At 37.0% G+C, this 21,161-nt stretch overlaps 1 protein-coding gene across 1 annotated transcript in view; it reads right to left on the reverse strand.

Moving 5' to 3' along the window:
• Positions 1-21,161, reverse strand: part of LOC120420441 (ankyrin repeat and BTB/POZ domain-containing protein 2) — a 198,848-nt gene that overhangs the window by 10,512 nt on the left and 167,175 nt on the right. The window lies entirely within an intron of this gene.

The following is a 21,161-nucleotide window of genomic DNA, read 5'->3' on the forward strand; positions in this document are numbered from 1 at the left end:
TGTACAGTAGGGTGTTTCATCCTAATAAAAAAGTTCTCAGAATCAGGCAAACCGGGGTTCCCCTAGTAGAGGATACCCATAGGGACTCTCATGGCAAATATCAGCCCATTTGGTTGAGAATTGGCCTGTCCCCAGCGGTTCAAAGTTTACATGTAAATTACTATGGGATTTTTATGCTTTTCGTTCAATCGTTCCTACAGGTCTGGGGACTACATGGATTCACTCGGAATAAAGACAGGTGTGTAGGGGATGGTCCAATGAACAAATTCCAGAAGGAATTAGGGTTGTCCATTCTGTCCCCAAGGTGCGCATTGGATCGACGTCCGGTGTCTCCAGAATCAACGATTCACCCTTCAAATGTACCGTAAAACGGGGTGACTTTGATAGCCGGGGTGACTTTGATAGGTTTGTGATTTTTCCGCAAAATGAAGAGTACAATTAAAATACGAAAGGAATGGTTTAGAAACATACTGACCGTGGTAGAGATGTGTTCAAAGTACCTCAAGAAGAACATTTCATAAAAATTCGACAAGTTTAAAAAGTGAGTTAACTATAGTTAAGAAAATGTTGATGAAAGTCATTATTTTAAACTTCCCAAAGTGTCATAATTTTCTCAATGAACATGATTTTTAATCAGAAAACGGAATGCATTTTCGGATTCTTTGGACAATTTTCCACTAGGAGAAGGTTAAATAAGTTTGTAAATAATAAATAATATGTGTTTTTGAAACACAATTAAAAAAATCTCCAAATTTATAGGCAATTTCAGTTGAACAAATTTCATGTAAAATGTGAAAACTTATGATTCAGTATAAAATGCAATATAAATCGATAATTTTACAAACAAAACTACGTTAAAACAAATTTCTGGCCAAATTCCGACTTTTTAACAATTTTACCTAAAATTTATATGTATTTTGCTAAAAAGCTTATAAACTTAGTTAAATAAATATGAACATTGATTTTTTTTTCTTAAAAACTATATCAACTACTTAAGTGATGGTACATTTAGCGGACAAATAAAGTTTGAACATCTTAAATATGATTTTAACAAGAAAAACTATGACTATCAAAGTCACCCCGGAATTAAAACTAAGAATTTTTAACGTAACTATTTTTCTAAACATGATTGAAAAAACTTTTTTTCCGAAAAAGTGCATGGACTTTGTGTGGTCTACCCCAGTACATGTTTTAAAAATATTAATCTTGAGAAAAACCTTACCTGTTGGAAAATATTCTAAAAACAAATTGAAATCCTATCAAAGTCACCCCGGTTTACGGTACGCATTGTCCTTAGTATGCTATGACGGCTAGCTGAAAATTACGACGCCCCATGTCAGACGGTGAACACGTGGAGAAGCATCGATTGCATTATTATTACAAAATCATCATGTTACGTTATTTGGAATAGTTCAAATTGTTACAGGAACATCAAAAATTATAATTTCATTACTTTAAAGTATGTTTCTGAGCCAAAACTTGTGTGAATGCTCTGCCACGTGTTCACCGTATGACATGGGGCGTCGTAATTTTCAGCTAGCCGTCATAGCATACTAAGGACAATGCGTACATTTGAAGGGTGAATCGTTGATTCTGGAGACACCGGACGTCGATCCAATGCGCACCTTGGGGACAGAATGGACAACCCTAATTCCTTCTGGAATTTGTTCATTGGACCATCCCCTACACACCTGTCTTTATTCCGAGTGAATCCATGTTGTCCCCATACCTGTAGGAACGATTGAACGAAAAGCATAAAAATCCCATAGTAATTTACATGTAAACTTTGAACCGCTGGGGACAGGCCAATTCTCAACCAAATGGGCTGATATTTGGCATGAGAGTCCCTATGGGTATCCTCTACTAGGGGAACCTCGGTTTGCCTGATTCTGAGAACTTTTTTGTTAGGATGAAACACCCTATTGTACAGTGTTATGAAATTGACAGGTATTCAGAGCAGGAAGCTGGAGTGGGCTCTACGTAAATTCGGTTTGCAGCTGGGGGGACAAAATATGATCGCTCTTTTTGAGGTCGACTCCAGAATACAACGCAAATCAGTACAATTGTTACAAACCCTCACAAAAATTAGCTCGGAAAGATTAATACCAGACAACCTGTCGAATAAATCCATCGACTGAACCGAGCGTAGCAACTGCATACATCATTCCACACTGTTCGCATAACAAGAAATGCAGTCAGCAGACATTCTGAGCTGCGTGCTGCAACTCATGCGGGCATTTCCTTTTCTATAGTTTAAGCCATGCAGTCTGGGACGGCGAAACCCGCAATACAGTGTGGAGTAAGCACGCGCGGCCAACTTGGACGCTGAAGTTGGTACGAATGTAAAATTCATGTAATAAAGTCGCAACCAATTTTGCACTGGATGGTATCGTGTCAACGCGTTTGGTGACTTCAACGAGTGAACGGTGCAACACGGGTTGGCTTGCGGCAGAATGTGATGCAGTCAACTCTTTAGAACGTCACATAATTGAAAAGTGAAAGAGATGCATAATATGAGCGTTTTTGAGGTGTATTCAATGTTTTATTATTCCATTTGTAACATTTAGTATTTAAATATAAATGAACTATACATTTTTATGGTGAAATTGACAAACTTTTTGAGGACGGATCTTTGTTAATTAATCGGAATGAAATCACTCCCGAATCTTTTGTTCTATACCTTTTTTTAGTCAGGAGTGAGATAGGCAAAAACCACATAGGTGGATTAAGTTAATTCATAAATTAATAATTGTATTATTCGTTCTTTGATTTCAACGCCATTTGGACTTCAACGAAAAACATTTCGGGGAGATTTTACCAGATATGCGTAAAAAAAATCAACGGCGTTTTTCTTGTCAAAAATCACCGCAGCTCATTAATTAATAGGATTTAAATATTGAATTAGATAATCAAGGTAAATTGAAAGGATAGTGATTAAAAATGGTGGAAACTTGAATCGAATAACGTCAACTGGACATTTAAGGGTTCATGTAAGATAAATAAAAAAAGCTGGTCGGTTTTTGAATATCGAAGTGAAATTTTGTAAGGGTACACATTTAAGCTCAGCAAGAGTTAGTAGCCTTACTAAAACGCATTTTATGTAACTCAAAGCTAACGATTTAATTCGTTGTAATAAAAAAAGTGAAGACTTATGTACTGGAAAAATATGAAAAACATTAAAAAAAGTCATTACATAATGATTACTCTAAAAGGAATCTGGTACGTTTCGCCGAAGGTCATTTCGCCGAATGGACATTTCGCCGAATTAAAAAAAAGATTAAAATTAAAGGTAAACAAAAAAATAAAAACACCAAAATTACCAAAACTAAAACAAAGCACAATTCATGTTTGAATGAATGCAAAAACTCACAGAAGTATTCTCAAACCCTTTTTTAGTACTCTTTTTTTACTTTTTTTATTTATTTTTTTGAAGGGGGTGGGAGAGACGACATATACTTAAAAAAAATATTTGGGTCGGTCTTATTTTACACATAAAAGCAGGGGATATTAGCTAAAACACGACAAAAATTAGGCCCTTTGGCAAATCAGTTCTAAAAATTTAAGAGTTATCTTTCTCAATGCTTTTGACGTTTAAAATTTTTTTGATATTTTTTAGATAAAAGGCTGGGGTTGGCAAGTAGGTTAAAACAAAGTTTTAGTTATATGCAACAGAAATTATTACAAATATGATAATGAAAAACCACGGCTACGTCACGACTGTCATCCACATACAAAGCGATTGAAGTCAAAATCGAACCAAGATCGAACTAAGTTTTTAGCGCGAGGCGTTTGAATAGGTCGTATGCGCATCGGACATAAATTATAAAAATAAAAACATTTTGCAGTTTTTTTTTTCTTTAGAAAATTCTATGTTTAATCTCAAATGTGAACTAGGGGATCAACATGTAATTCCATCGAGAACCTAATATTGGCAAATCAGCACTTTGGTGTTCAGTTACAGCTAATTTAAAGCATTTTCGACCGAAATTTAGTATTCTAAAAGCGTAATTCATGTTAATACAATGGACAGGAAGGATCACACTAATTTTATTTTGTTTCAAGGAAACTAAAGCTATTCAGATTTTTAGTTTAGTTCAGTGTGTTGTGATGTATTGCTTGAATGACCAAATAGACATTTGTTTTATTGATCCAATAAATGTTAAATGTGGATAAATTTACGTAATACTTGTAATTATCTCGCATATATATGCAAAAAAGTTAAAACCGATGAGAAAACTAACAAAAAAACAATAATTTTGGAAAAAATGCATGTAGTTATTTCATACGACCTTTTCAAAAACCATACGTAAACAATATTTACAGCACTTCTGGCGGGGACTTCAGGAAACTGCATGCGTGTCAAATCCCTGTGAAAAACACGTCCAAAATTGAACCCTGAATAATGAAAAAAGCCTGTGTACGGTGTAGGATTAGGTTGTTAGAGCAATCCAAACTAATAAGATTTTGAAAAATTTAAATTGCGCTCTTATATGACCCAAAAATCAATATTTAGAAAAAAATTAAATATATTTCTATTTGATTTTATATAAAGATATCTGATAAATATTTTATTTTGATTATTGAAATCAATGGCATTGAAAACATTTTATTATTAAATTTCGGTGAATAAAAATACTTATTTTTTGATCGGCAATTCTAAGATCACTAGTTTTTATTTGTGCGAGAATATCTTGCCCATTGCTTTGGTTTAATTTTTTTTTTGTTTTAATTTAATTTTTTTTGTTTGTATAATGGGAGTGTGACGATAGCGTCACAAATATTGACGGCTTTTATAAGTTATTAGATCAAATTTAATATGATTATGAAGTATTATGACAAAACAAAGCAGATAAAACCCAAATCATGGGAGTAAACAAAACATAAACTAAGATATCTGTGCCACAAATTTTAAATTCGAAAAAATTAACAAAATAATGTGATTAACTGTGTGAATGTTCAAGATGAAAAAGGTTCACATCAGATCAAAAATAAAAAGTCAAGAAAACAAAGCGGTTAAAGAAATGATCCATATGAAAGTAAAAATATATTCAATATCTCAACATACGACAAATAACTTAATTTATTTCATACTAATAATTTGAATCAATCACCTGATTATGTGCGATCGAACGATAAATTGCTTGCCCACTCGTATTGAACACACCGCACCGGAATGCCCCGTTTATTAATCTCCAATTAGTGCAACCATGTTTGTTACCGTTTGTCTTAAGTTTTTTTCGACACGTTTTGCCCTGCAGCAAAACAAACAAGTCGCGGCTTCCAGGTTCGGCATTCGCGGTTCGATTGTAGGTTGTTTGCTGGTCAGCGTTTTTTTTGTTTGCTGTTCAACCTGGCGTCGACCAATTTTCGCTAATTTATAGACTCACATACCACACCGCCAGCGTGGTCAGTCAGTCTAGAGCTTCGCGTTCGAACAGAAAAAATGCATGTTCTCAATTAACTATAACAAATAGCATAATTTCGCCATCATTCACTATCTCTGCCTCTGCCTCACCTCTGCTGCGCAGAGAATAGGCTTCGACGCGCGTGAAGGTCTTGTAGCAGTTTTGCACTTATTATTTTAATTTTCCTTAGTTGCCGGCATATTACCTAATCGGTTATAGCAAAACCACACCTCCCCCACCATTTCCCCTAATCCTGCTAAAGAGGGTCCATAATGAACAACATCAACGAAATAATACAGTACAAGCGCAAAAAATGCACCGGACTTTTCAGTTTTATAGTCTGCTGTTTGGCAGGTTTGTTGTTTCTGATTGAGGTGAGGTCGCAAACGTTTTTTAGTTGTTCAACATTTATTTCATATTTTTTTTGCGTTCGCTCAGTCTACTCTACAATTTACAACTTGATTCGTAGCTTTTTTCCTCGCGGCTATTCGTCATTTTTGCAAATGAGTGCTTTTTGCTCTCGTTTTTTTTCAAATGCAGATATCAACGAGTTCGGCGAATCTGCGCGTTACCATCTTAAACGAGTGGTTTGCAATCATTAATCGGTTATTTGGCTAGTGAAGTTCATTCATCAATGAATGCTGATCATTTTGTGGAGCATTGCATTGCTGGCAACACTTGACCAAGGTGGTGCCTATGCGTTCTGCACGTGCAACGGTTAGAGTTGTAACGAACTTGATTGGATTTGGGATGGTTGATCTGGTTTAGTGAACCTACACAAAACAATGTTTTTTTGGGCCATGATTTTGTTTTCACTTATATACAAAAAGTTGTTTTAACTTTCAGCTGGAGCTTGAATAAACATATGTGAAAACATTTGAATTTGTTGTTTGCAACAAATTCAAATGTTTTCACATATTTTTATTCAAGCTCCAGCTGAACATTTCCAGTCCTTTTTGCCTTCCTCACTGAGGTAAGGCTATAATCCTGCTCTAAAAATGATTTTTTTATTAAAAGCTCGAAGACCCACCTTCATATATACATATCGACTCAGAATCGAAAACTGAAAAAATGTCTGTGTGTGTGTGTGTATGTGTGTGTGTGTGTATGTGTGTGTGTGTGTATGTATGTATGTGTTCAAAAATCTTGCCAAGTTTTCTCAGCACTGGCTGAACCGATTTTGATCGAACCAGTTGCATTCGACTTGGTTTAGGGTCCCATACATCGCTATTGAATTGTTTGAAGTTTCGATAAGTAGTTCAAAAGTTATGTATAAAAATGTGTTTTCACATATATCCGGATCTCACTTAAATGCATGTAAACGATGTCCAGATCCATCATCCGACCCATAGTTGGTTAGATAATCTAGAGACCTTTCCAACGAGTCCACATAATTGAAGATCTGGCAACCCTGTCTCGAGTTATGACCACTTAAGTGATATTTATGTACTTTTTTGAAGCCGGATCTCACTTAAATGCATGTAAACGATGTCCAGATCCATCATCCGACCCATAGTTGGTTAGATAATCTAGAGACCTTTCCAACGAGTCCACATAATTGAAGATCTGGCAACCCTGTCTCGAGTTATGACCACTTAAGTGATATTTATGTACTTTTTTGAAGCCGGATCTTACTTAAATGTATGTAAACGATGTCCGGATCCATAATCCGACCCATCGTTGGTTAGGTAATCAAGAGACCTTTCCAACGAGTCTGCAACATCGAAGATCTGGCAACCCTGTCTCGAGTTATGACCACTTAAGTGATATTTATGTACTTTTTTGAAGCCGGATCTCACTTAAATTCATGTAAACGATGTCCGGATCCATCATCCGACCCATCATTGGTTAGCTAATCGAGAGACCTTTCCAACGAGTCCACATAATTGAAGATTTGGCAACCCTGTCTCGAGTTATGACCACTTAAGTGATATTTATGTACTTTTTTGAAGCCGGATCTCGCTTAAATGTATGTAAACGATGTCCGGAACCATCATCCGACCCATCGTTGGTTAGGTAATCGAGAGACCTTTCCAACGAGTCCACATAATTGAAAATCTGGCAACCCTGTCTCGAGTTATGACCACTTAAGTGATATTTATGTACTTTTTTGAGGCCGGATCTCACTTAAATGTATGTAAACGATGTCCGAATCCATCGTCCAACCCATCGTTGGTTAGGTAATCAAGAGACCTTTCCAACGAGTCTGCAACATCGAAGATCTGGCAACCCTGTCTCGAGTATTGACCACTTAAGTGATATTTATGTATTTTTTTGAAGCCGGATCTTACTTAAATGTATGTAAACGATGTCCGGATACATAATCCGATCCATCGTTGGTTAGGTAATCAAGAGACCTTTCCAACGAGTCCACATAATTGAAAATCTTGCAACCCTGTCTCGAGTTATGACAACTTAAGTTATATCTGTGTACTTATTTTTCTGGACCTATAAAAAATAGCTGAAATATGTGTCCAACCCATTGTTTGTAAAAAGTGAGGAAGGCATCAACCACATAGGTGGATTAAGTTTTTTATTTTGAATCTAATAATGCTTTATTTGGACATTTTAGATCGCAGTTAGAAAACAAATTAAACTTTACAGAAAAATATTCTAATTTAGATAATTTTGAATTTCACACTTGGGCAGAAGCATAGATGTTATCGAATTTTAAGTAATTTATGAAATTAAAATAAAAATAAAATTGATTAATAAGATTATTAGTTTTATCAATTTTGATACGACATTTTGTCAAATATTGCAGGCAATTTTCCAAAAGTTTGTAAAATTCCTAAAAACTAAAAAAAAAACATGAATTACACATCCATAAACTAAAAATACAAAATCCATAAGCAGCTGAAATTATCATGTTGTAAAAAATATATATTCATTTTAACAAAAGGAAAAAAGTTTTCTTTTATTTGCTCTGTTTGCATTTGAGGAATTATTATTTTTATTTAAATAAATTGATTATTTGTTAGATTGCTTTTTCAAAAGGTCATATGCGCGTCGGTTTCCATTTCTGATAGGACCTTTTTGAAAAAATTCTAGATTTTATATCACGTAAACAAATCAGAATCGAACCTGCCTTTCTTCGACGAAAGAGCCTACTTTTCTGTACCAAAAAAAAACAGAATCGAATAGTAACACTTTTCGAAATAAGTGCTGAAAAGTTCTACTTTTCAGCACTGAAATGGATGCTGAACAGTTGAACTTTTCAGCACTTGTTTCGAAAAGTAGTACTTCTCAACATATTTTTTTAAATTTTAAGCGGGTATTTGCCAAAATACATGAACAACATGTTGCATAAACTACTATTTTTTTTTTACAAAAAACACTTCGTTTATTAACATTTATTTTTTTGGATAAAACATTATATTTTGGTACTTTTTGCAAAATATTACAACTTGACGCGAAATTGTAAAACATAAGAATAAAAAAAATAGTAATTTTCTACATTTTTGCAGCAATTTTTGGGATTTTTGTTTAAATATTTTCTATTTTTTATTTAAATATATCAATGCCGAAGGAGTCCATTCTGCATCTTTGATGTTCCACACAAATCTGCGGGCTGGTCATACAAAATAGACATTTCGCAAAAAAATCCGTTTTTTTTTATTTTTTTATATTTGTAATCAAAACAATGTTGAAGAAGCCATTTTGTATCACAAGTTTTTTTCATAAAGAATTAAGGGCTAGTTACACTAAATGGGCATTTGAATATTGGGAAATCTGCATCAGAAAACATAAATTCTGATTGATTGTCTTTGGCATATTTAGAATGTTTGGGCTCGTTTAAAATTAAATTAAATTTTGGTGAAATTTACAGTACCGCAAAATGTTATTTCCTCCGAGAAAAATAAAATGTCGTCAATACATAGATATTTTTAAAACTACCTAGTGATTCCAAAACAACTGGATTGGTGTAAAATGCATTCAAATTCAGCTTTTTTATTGAAAGGTTGTAACCGTGGCATGTCTTTTAAAATTTAATATTATTTTTAATTTGTTCGCCGCATCCTCTCCTCGCATTTAATCAGAGTCGAGGGACACAAACCTCAAAAAATATTTGCAATAGCTTAAAAGTTGATTTCCCCAATTACATATTTTTCAATTTTCTTTTTTTTTCAAATAAATCTTGCATCGGCGATATGATTTTTTGACACAAAAGTGTTTTTTTTTTGGAAATCGAAAATACTGTCATTCAATATTTTATTTAAAAACCATTTTTTGATGAAAATTCGAATTTGCAATCGCACATTTGTTTGATACAATTTTTAAGTTAAAGTCATTTTTAGGATTTTCTATGATAAATTATATTTTTTTGCTAATTAAAAACATTTCATGCAGGAAAAGTACACAGTTTCCATACTTTGTTGGTTGAATTGCTACAAACTACAAACTGACATGGCGGGCGCCGTTGGTGGCCAACGACTGTTACCTATTTGCTCCAGATCTAGTTTTAATGATCTTGATGTTTTATCTTTTCAGCGCATTCATACATGCTGTTGATAAGGGAAACAACATTAGAGTTAGTTCAAGCGTATGGTCGGTTGTATTGATAGGATATTACGGTCCTGTTCAGCAACGGAGAAGGACAACCATGGGTGGTCTCTCATGCTCATGCTCATGCTCTGAATTGCTGGTTATTGAAATATAGTTAAGAGGCCGTTTAAATTTTGTGAAAAAATCAGTTTTTATCTACACCTAATTAGTCATATTTTTTCAACTCGCAATATCACGGAAACAGTTTTATTTTTCGATCCTTTTCGATAAAAATAATTTCTAAAATATAGAACAGTTGTGTTAAAACCCTTATTTGGTTGAAAGTTAAATGAATTATGAACTTATTTTATTAAATACTGAAGGAGAATAAATAAAGTAGTCGAATTTATATGTTGCTAAAATCAATTTTTTTTCTTGTCATGTAGAGCAATGTACCGAACAAAATTTCTCTTTTTAAGAACCGCTCAAGTGAGCACGAACATTCCATTTGTTTGGACAATCGAACCCGAAAACATGTTCACTTTATTTTCCCAAAAAGAAAGGGATAGAGAGACACCGGCACTTCAACCATCGATTCCCACCATGTTTTATCTACTCCGCTGCTCCGATATATTGTTCTTGGAAGGCAAAGAATTCCAAAATCCGTTACCTTTTTCCATCTTCGGATCACCATAGTTCACATCAATCACACGTTCGTTCTAGAGGGGGTCCAAACTCGCTCCCATAACGAACCACACCGGTCTCCTCAACGTACATTACATTTAACAAGCATCTCAAATCTGACGGTACGTCAAGCTCCGTCCGAAATTGACTTTTGCAGCTCGCTTTATTCTAATTAAAGAAAATAAGCTGGGGACCGATGCTAATTGGCCTACCGCACTCTGCTAGCAGCTCCAGCTTCCAGCTCAACTCCTGTGAGGTAGCATAATGAGGTGTCTCGGGGTAGAACAACGAATCACACACACACGCTAGACGACGACGTGGTCGTCAGAACTCCACGGTCGGATTTCTTAGATCCGCTACACACCACTTCACGTCAAGCGTTGCAAGCGTTTGCTGACTTTAGTTCCATCCAATTAAGTCGCACCGTCCATCAACAGCGGCAGTCGCCCATCCGGTTAAGGGGCCAGCTAGGTCTAGGTCTCTTTCCGGTTTGACGAACACACACCGCACATGAACCCCCCCGACGAAACTAATAATCACATCCAACCGGTCGTCTCACGAATCGGTTTCGCTTCACGCTTTTCCGATTCACACAAAAATCTCTTCAACCTAGTCAAGATCGCCACCACTACACTGTACAGCACTTGAACACTCTTCTGTACCGTTTGATCCGGCGTGCTTGACTCGCAGCTCGCAGCTTCAGCCAACGTTCATTATGCTTCAATCACACGTTGGTTCGCGACAAACGTTTTAATTCAATTGAGCGCTAACGCTAACATTCCTCCCCTCCCCCCGCGGGGTTCTGCTTTACCGACGTTGCACTAATTTCTGCCTCCTACGAACACAGCTTTTCCACTCAATTAGACACGGTACTTGGCTGTTCGTATGTGAACTTGGCGCGGAGGTTCGGCGTTGTTCTTGGCCTACGGATTACCTCGCAGGTATCCGCGAGCTCACGACACTATCGCGTACAGTTAATCAATCTGTGACCTGCTGCTTTGCTACGGCGTTGGTCACACTTGGCGGTTTCCTTTTTCTTGGTTTAAGTCGCCTCTAATCGGTTACCGATCAGCTGCTGCTGACCCAACAATCACTTCTTGCAGGTAATTTGCATAAACACAGAACGTTTAACCGCGCAGCGTATTGCGACACACGTTGCTCAGGACTTCAAACCACTCACGCTGATCCGGGTCTTGGACCGGAAAGTGACTTCTCACGAACTCCTCACACCGCAATGGGCCTTTTCGACCAATCTACCCGTCAACCCCTGTAATTATCCTCATCTAGGTTCCGAACGGTCACTTTTGAAGACCCCCAAATACCCTCAATCCGCGGCCACTCGCGATGATGCAACGCCAGCTAATGCACTTAACCAAATTCGCGACCGCCGAAAAACGTCCTCAATCAGCGTAATTGGTAGATATTGGCACGCGCGCGCGAAGAAGACGCGATCGCTTAGATAACCTCGCAGCTCAGAAGAAAATCTAAACCCGTCTCTTGACGAAGATCTCTGACGATGCGCTCTAACGCCGTGTGCTGCCTCCGCGAAAGCCCGAAGCCAACTGAACCGCCTGAAATTGTAATAAATTGTAGCTCTCGAGCTTGGCGGTGGTGCAGTGGCTGAGGTTGTTTATTTGCTATTTTGTTTATTTTTCCCGACCGAGAGCCGTTGGAAGCTTCGCGGGGAGTAGCGCCGAGACTTCAGGGAGTTGAAGTCTCTCACTCTCACGCGTTGAGGTTAGGAAAAGGGTGCGCACATTTCACCTGGCAGCTGAGCTGCGCTGAGCGAGTTTGTTGGAACACGATTGAGAAAAAGTGTCTATTGAGTGTGAGAAGAAGTTGTGGGAAGAGGGCTTTTTCTCACTTGGGCATGGCTCGTTGGTTCGCTACATGAGCGTGAGCTAACCGAAGAAACGAAGGGTTAATGAAGAAATGCTGGAAAAAGTAATTGATTTGTAGCATTAACTTCCCTCGCAAATCAATGGGTGCGGGTGACTTGAGACGAATTCAAGGAATTTTTCAGGGAAGTAGAGCCAAACTTCATATGAACCTAATTAAAATTTCAAGGTATGACTGGTTTGTTTTAAAATACACGAATTAAAAATCTGACAATTGGCAAATTAGAAAAATAAATCGCTAGGAAAAAAAATAGTAACACTCCGACTCATTCCAAAACCAACAACAATTCTTATAAAATGTTGTTAGATTTACCCGACATCTCTGACTCCGACTTTTGAAATATAGCAAACTCAGACTTCAGGTCTGCACTGTTTTTTTTTTGGCAAACACCCGATTCTGGTAGGCAAACTGAAATTTCAATCAATCCTGGAAAAGCTTAGAAAATGATATCACAGCAAAAAATCCGATGGTAAAATCGCATGCAAAAGCATGCACATCACCTTCGTCAAAAAATACACTTAATATTACACACTGCATGTAGGGGAGAGTGGGGAGACTTGATCCCCGGGGACACTTGATCCCAAGCCTGTATCTCGTCAGCATGTGGGTAAAACAATTAGCTTTGTTCTAGAAAGTTGTGCGAAATTGACTAAAACTCATTGTGGAAAACAAAGAAAAAAAAATGTTTAGATTGAGTTACACACATTTTTCTAAAAAGTGCTGCAAAAAACTTCCAAGAGATCTTTGTTTTGATAAGTAAAGAAAACACTCAAAAATTATTCAAAAAAATATTTTTTATGTATGAATTGTTTGATCAACTCCAAAACCCTTACGCAAACCCTTACGCATATGCCAGTTATAGCACGCCAGCTTGTCGAACTTCCTGATGGTAAGTGAGATGGCTTAAGCGCCACTCCTGAGGGAGACCATCCACCTGTTTTCAGTTTGCTCATTTATGTACTCGTTACATCATTCCCCACTAAAAGTACGAAAATTTGTTTGGCGTTAACATGGAGATGTAAAACGACCAAACAAATTTTCGTAGGTCGAACAGAAGTGCTACTGATGATTGGGTTTCTCTTCGGGGTCATATACGTTCATCACTGAACTGTCAACTCACTAATCGTCATACTATTTTTACAATCAATTGTTTAAAAAAGTGCGTTTAGGGAGACTTGATCCCTGCATTTTTACAGTCACTCGAATCAGCCTCAAGATTAAATAATTGGGCTGGGTTTTCGTACATAGTTTCCTTTAGTATAGTTGTACATAACTTACTGCAGTTTGAACCATTTTTCAAAAGTTTTGTAAACAAAAATTACCAGCTTTTGTAAACATGCTCAATTTTGATCTGAAAAAGAAAATTAAACTTGTTATATTTTGAACACAAAACGTACAGGTTTAATGTGAAATTGCTGTAACTTATAGAAAATTAAAAGTTTGGATGAATGAGAAACATTTTGCTTAAGATTTCTTCAAAATTTTGAAAGGGGGATCAAATTACCCCCAACATTTTGAAAATGCCGAATTAAAATATTTTTTTAAAACGCTTGGCATGATTCGAAGAGTTTATCTGATGAAATACCCTTATCAGCCAAACATAGTTGAATGTTTAAGCTTTCAATTCATGCAAAAAGTTCATAGTTTTGTGAGAAATTGACAGAGTTATGTGCGATACAAAAAAGGGGATCAAGTCTCCCCACTCTCCCCTACAAATTTTGTAAACACAACAAAAAAGTTGCAACCGACGGGACTCAAACCCAGCACCTACAGTAAGGACTGGCGCCTTAGCCCGCTCGGCCATCAGACCGATGAAAAATGGAAAGGATAAACGTATATGTGAGCTTGACATTTCGGTCAAGTAGGTTTCCCATACTGATGGGCTACATATTTCAGGGTGTAATATTACATAGAATTTCATAAAATAATGCAAAATTTATTTTACACCCAGGCCTTTTACCCGCAGCTGGATTACTACATTTTTTGCTGTATACTTTATTTGCTGTGTAGTTGACAATATCGTTTACTCTTTGATGTTATTCCGAATGATTGGGAGTGAATGTCGTTTTGTGGTTCACCAGGTCCCACATTCGTCTAAGAGAAAAAATCGTTTGTGATGGATAACATTTGGGATGATTCAATCTCTGCTCTTCAACGATGAATAAAGTTCAATCAGCCTGGAATAGCATTTGGTATTTAACCAATCTTGTAACTTTGCTTTTGAATTATAGTTCAAATCATTAACTGCTCATCATGTATTTATAGAGAACCCAGAATTAACAAAATGTTAGCCTGATTTTGTTTTGATAACCCTTAAGTGAGCATTACGTTGAGCCGTGTGTTTGAATGAAGAAATGCAAAAGAGCCACGCTTTTCAAAGCGCCAACTACTATCATTAGTGCATGTATTTATTATTATACAAGGTAATAATATGCCAAAGTGCCCCCAAATTGGCCAATCTCGTCTGTTGTGGAACACTCTCTCTATCCCTCCGTAACCCTATACCATTTACGCACGCACACACGATACCAACCAATGAGAACAATCACGACCTCATGTAAATAGAGGACTTTGGGAGCCCATAATTGGTACCTATCATTTTACCCTCGAAATCAATTTTAACGTAATAGTAAAAAACCGTTCCACGATTTCCAAACAGCCACGCCGGCGCCACCGCGAATTTTGGTCATTTCTCGCGCCGCGGCGTAGGTCAGTAGTGTGGCAACAAAGCTCACGCACCGAGTTCAGCGCCGGTTTCTCCCATGTGATTCACGATCTTTCGCAACACGATCGAATCGGTGAAATGGCTCAATGAAAGTGATTTTTCTCTCTCCACCCTCTACGAAAGCGTTGCGCTGCTGGCGGTGAGAAGATCGATTTGTTGGGAAATATTTTCAGTAAATGTGGCTTTTGCTTTCATAAATTTTAAATTACCTTTTAATTCGTGAAAACCATTATTTCTACGTACATTTTATAAAATTTACACCTTATTTCCATCAAATTTCAATACTTATTGAAATTATTAGTTTTTTGGGAAATATGCTAATTCAAAAACGTAGCAAACTTGTTGAATAACAGTTCTACTAACTTTTGTTCAACCATGTTCAATCAGACAATCTGTTGTAAGAACTGCTGTGTAACTTGTTTGCTGCTAAAATTTAAAAGCTTATTAGGAAGATCTTTCATCAACATTCTAACGATGACCTAGTTATAAAAAGATTTATTAATCCCTCATATTTCATGACAGGGTTGTAAGATCCTCAAAGTTGAAGTAAGTTTAATCATATTTAGGGTTAGTGAAATTTCACGATTTCGCGGACAGCGTGAAATCCGTGAAATTTGGCGTTTTCCGTGAAATCCCGTGAAATTTTATGTTTGTGTGAAACAGTAACATTTTTTCTCTAAATATTATAAACGAAGTTGACTTTATAGCTGTCGGCCACCATTGCTAGTACCAACCATAAGTGTCTTCCTTTTTTTTATATACAAGGACTTCGCCGCCCTGGGCTCCTAAGTGTATGAAAGTATGGCACGGAGCGACGGCGCCGAATACCCATATTTACACAAAGAATTTTAGAGCGCCCGCCGCGGGATTCGAACCGGCGACCTCTGGATTGTGAGTCCAGTGCGCGGTCCGATTGATCCACACGGGCGGGACTAATATTATATCATACTCAAATAGGAATAAAAATATTCTTAAGAACTACTGTAGAATTAAGCGAGTAAATAAACTCGTTTAATTACTAATATAGGGTTAGTAAATTTTGATTTTGTGGATGGTGTGAAATTCTTGAAATTTATCAATTTTCTCTAAACATTTTTTGTTTTCAAATAAGATCATAATAAATATTTTTGCCATAAAGACTATTTAAGTAAATTTTATTAGTTTTCAATTGAAAAGCATGATATGAACCATTTAAATATAATTGTTCAGATTTTGTAGTTTTTTAGAAATTAACTAAGTTTAGTAATATTTTCAGTCGCTGTAACAAAACTTTTATTACATTTTTATTTGAAAGGTATAATTAAAAGAATCAAGCTTTGTTTTATTCAAAACAAAATGAAGAGTATTTTTTATCTTTCAAAACACATTTTAAAAACATTTAAGATTTTTTTCTGAGTCCTGTTTAATTTTAACGATGTTTGATTATTTGGGTAAATGATTCGAGAAAAAAGTATTTGATATTTAAGTGGAATTTGGGTGGATGATTCCCGTAAAAGTTTAAAAAAATACCACCTTTTTTTGTTTTTTTTATTTCGATTAAAAATTCCGATTTCGTTATTAAATTAGATTATTGTTGTCAATTGATTCTAAATTTAGTTTTTGAAAAGAGAGATGTGGGCTAAATGTCGCAGATAATTCAAACCGTTGTACTCATTTTGACTGGACAATAGGGTGGGTACGTTTTTTCAAAATTTCTCGGATCAAGTTTTAGTATGGTTCCCCTTGTAGGGCATGCCCATAGGGACTTTCATGCCAAATATCAGCTAATTTGGTTGTAAACTGGCTGCGCGCATCAGGGTTAAAGTTTACATGGGAATCACTATGGGAAATTGGAACTTTTTGTTCAAACGCTAATACAGGTCTGGGAAAATCACGCGCCAACTTTTGGTATGGTCAAGCCTATGGAGAATGGTCTGGAGAACACTTTTTCCGAAGAGAGCATATAGATTCGTTGTCCCTAGACCTGGCGCATCGGCAAACAATCCGATGTCTCCGGAATCAACGGTTTTCCCTCAAAAAGCATCAAATTTTCCTTAGCATGCTATGCAAGCTCGATGAACACCGCGACGCCATACGTCAGGCAGCTACCACGTGGTTGAAATATTTGCAAAAAAAATACAAATTTGCTAGGCAAAGATTCTGAATTCGACTAAATAATATAAGGATTACTCGAAATGATCATTTTCTAGTTAAAGGAAGGTTTGCAATTGAATATTCCAGCCGTTTCTCACCCACGTGGTAGCTGCCTGACGTGTGGCGTCGCGGTGTTCATCAAGCTTTCATAGCATGCTAAGGAAAATTTGATGCTTTTTGATGGAAAACCGTTGATTCCGGAGACATCAGATTGTTTGCCGATGCGCCAGGTCTAGGGACAACGAATCCATATGCTCTCTTCGGGAAAAGTGTTCTCCAGACCATTCTCCATAGGCTTGACCATACCAGAAGTTGGTGCGTGATTTTCCCAGACCTGTAGGAGCGTTTGAAAAAAAAGTTCCAATTTCCCATAGTAATTCCCATGTAAACTTTAACCCTGATGCGCGCAGCCAGTTTACAACCAAATGAGCTGATATTTGGCATGAAAGTCCCTATGGGCATGCCCTACAAGGGGAACCATACTAAAACTTGATGCGAGAACATTTTGAAAAACGTACCCACCCTACTGGACAAGATTGATAAATCTTGCATTGATATGAAATTTAATAAAATGTAAAGTGATAAAACAGAAGCAAATCAGCGAAAACTTTTTAGCTTAATTAGTCGAATATTAAAAAAAGCAGTTCAATAAATGAGAATACGCATGCCCTACATTTTGTTTCGAAATATATAAAAAGAGTCAGTCCATAAACCAGGTGGAAACTTTTTTGAAAATTAAGAGATTTTTTTTTGTGTCACATTCGAATTTAGTGAAGATTTTTTTTAGTTTATTTAAGAATAACATATAATAAAGCATAAAAAGTAGTTTCTGTGATTTTAACATAAGATTATCAGAGTTCTTTTAACATTTCTCACGTTCCGCGAAATTTGCGTGAAATTTGGTGTTTTGAAATTGAGGTCCCCGTGAAATTTTCTATTTTTGAGCGTGAAAAATCACTAAGCCTTCATATTTAACAATGTCAAATAATGCGAAACGGCAAGCTATTTTCTTTACAATTCATGACATCTGGCTATGAAAAGGTTTTCAAATATTACCTTAGCATTTATAATTCCAGACAAGGTTTCCAGATCTTCCAAAACAATTAATGTTGTCAAAATTTAATTTTATCAAAAATGAACATCTTATTCAATTTGCATATTTTATGCAAATTATAAAATGTTAAAAAAACAACACAAAAATATATCAGTATCAATGTGGTTTATCTTTCACGACAATGTTAAAAAAAAGAAAATTTACGACATCAGTGCACGCTCAACCATGTAATCCCTCGGCTGTAAACTATTATCTTAATAATCCCTTCCCTGCTCCAATCACTGCACCCATCTTTGAGCGACCGCGCACCTGCGGCCATAAATCTAGGTCTACAACTTTGACGAAAGACCTAATTAGCTCTGACCTCCGAAAGTACACAATCATAGCTGCGGAGGCGCCCATCATCCGCGCGTGTCTGCCGCGGAGGGATTACAATGTAATCAAAGTTTAATTTCAAAGTAGGTACTGTCTTCTCTCCGCACAAGAGGGGGGGGGGCCTAGAAAGAAGATGCACCTTTCAATTCTGATGGACTCCACGGCCTCAGCGTGTAACAGTGCGGTACTTTTATTGCTTTCAAATTAAAGACTCCGCGGACCTCCACGTGCGGCGTGGGGACCGACCCGTTACAACTGCGGCGCGATGACCTGAACTTGAGCGAACGCGCAAATGACTGATGGCAAAGAGATTATGTTGCGCACCTCTTCAATAATTTCGCCCGGTCGGTGGCCGAACATGCCGATGGGAGAAAAGTCGTAAAACTCCAGGTTCTTCCTGGGATGTTCCCGGTCTCGTTGGTCCCGCGCGGGATCGTAAAGTAATTGAAAGAATGGTTTTGTTTTACACCACAAGTGCACTTTGTTGATCGTAAACTTCCCCCCTTAAAACCCGTCAACATTGACTTGGGCTGAGTGATGAACCCCCCATGACTATGCGGAAGTAGATTCATAACTTTACGACCTTGGGAATGCAATCCCGATGGGGGCAGGGGTTGGAGGCCAAAGATCGCAATCTCCAAGTCGATGCTCGTGGCTGATAAATATGGAGCAGTAAAGTGACTTTAAACGAAATTAGGTCGCAAAATGAAGTGTTCGAAAAAAGGGGCCAAGGGACGGCAGATTACGAGCGTTTCCACTCAGTCGGCCAAGATCTGCTTAATGGACAAAAAGGTGGCGAGTGGTAGTGTCACGGTTTGGCATTAGCTGGTGACGGCGACGACAATGCCGTTAATGATCTATAAACGTTACATCGTGGTGTCGGAACGACTGCCCAAGATCCGGCTGGAAGGAAGTAAGTACCACGGGCTGAAATAGTGGGAAAGATCGTAAAAATATTAACCCTTTTGGGGCGACTGCCATTTTCTTGCGAAAAATCTATACATATAAAAAATTTCGATGGTTTTGTTCGAACGCGAATCAGTTCAATGCGGAGCGTCGGATCGAGGTGCTCTTTGTTGCGTTGGGTTCTTATAAGCCCAAGGAAGGTTCTTACGCCAAAAAGTTACAACTTTGGCCACTCTGGAACCGATTCCGGAAAATCTGTGGATTGTATGGGAAAAGTTACGTAAACTCAAGCTTAGATCACAGGAGGCTGAATTAGCAAACAAGCAAGAAACGTCAGGAAACCAAACAAGGGCAGGACGAAGTTTGCCGGGAAGAGCTTGTATTTTATAAGAATGGAGTAAACTTTGTTGACTATTTGTTAGCAGTTATCTCATACTTCAAATAACTATCTTGTGTATTATTCATTTTCTTTATGACATGAATATTGAGAGCACTCATACAAAAATAATATAATTATATTTTTGCAATTCCGTCTTGAAACTACTTACTTTTCCTGTCATTCTTGAACGACGAAATAGCCTACTTTTCTGTACCAAAAATTACAGAATCGAATAGTAACACTTTTCAAAATAAATGCTGAAAAGTTCTACTTTTCAGCACTGATATGGGTGCTGAAAAGTTGAACTTTTCAGCACTAGTTTCGAAAAGTAACACTTTTCAACATTTTTTTTTGATTTAAACGATCTATTGACAAAAAAATTAAAATTTGACTTAAAATTCACTCAATGGGTGTTTTTCGGAATTGCAAAAAATGTTGTATGGAACTCGTTGCAAAACTTGATTTTTTCAGCACTCTTCGTATTTATCCAACTCGGTGAACCTCGTTGGATAAATGTACGACTCGTGCTGAAAAAATCCTCTTTTTGCAACTTGTTGCATAAACTACTATAGAATGTCTGTATCTTGACAACAAGGTTGAAAGAAAATCTGTTCTAGCGAATATGATTGCCTGAAGAAAGGCCCTCTGAGTATGCTTTGATCTCGTTTTTCCTGACTGTCACTTGATCGTTGAGTGTGGCAGGTACGATTAAAACAATTAATGATTGGGTTTAGTCGCCAACTTGCTGCGATCAAAATACAATCTTGCCCCTTTACCGCCAGCAGTCATGGGTTGTTACAATCATCGACTGCACTCTTGACGAATGACAGCTAGTCGTGGCAATTTGAGAATCAAGACTATTCTCAGCAGTCTTATTCGTTAGGTGTTACAGGCAGCGATTAATCGCTTATTTAATCATAGTCGTCGGATTTTCAACACTGCTTGACAACGATTGTTTTGATAGATATGTTTTCAATATTTTAAGAAATTTTATTTTTTGTTTTACCAGTTTGTGCAAATGCTCACCAAATTGGAGTCGAAGTCACCAAATCAATCAGATGATTAGTTCTCAAGATTGATTTGAAATATGCTTATATATTTTCTGTAAGCTGCCAG

This window comes from Culex pipiens, chromosome 2 (genome assembly GCF_016801865.2).
Source record: "Culex pipiens pallens isolate TS chromosome 2, TS_CPP_V2, whole genome shotgun sequence".
Classification (NCBI taxonomy): Eukaryota; Metazoa; Arthropoda; class Insecta; order Diptera; family Culicidae; genus Culex; species Culex pipiens.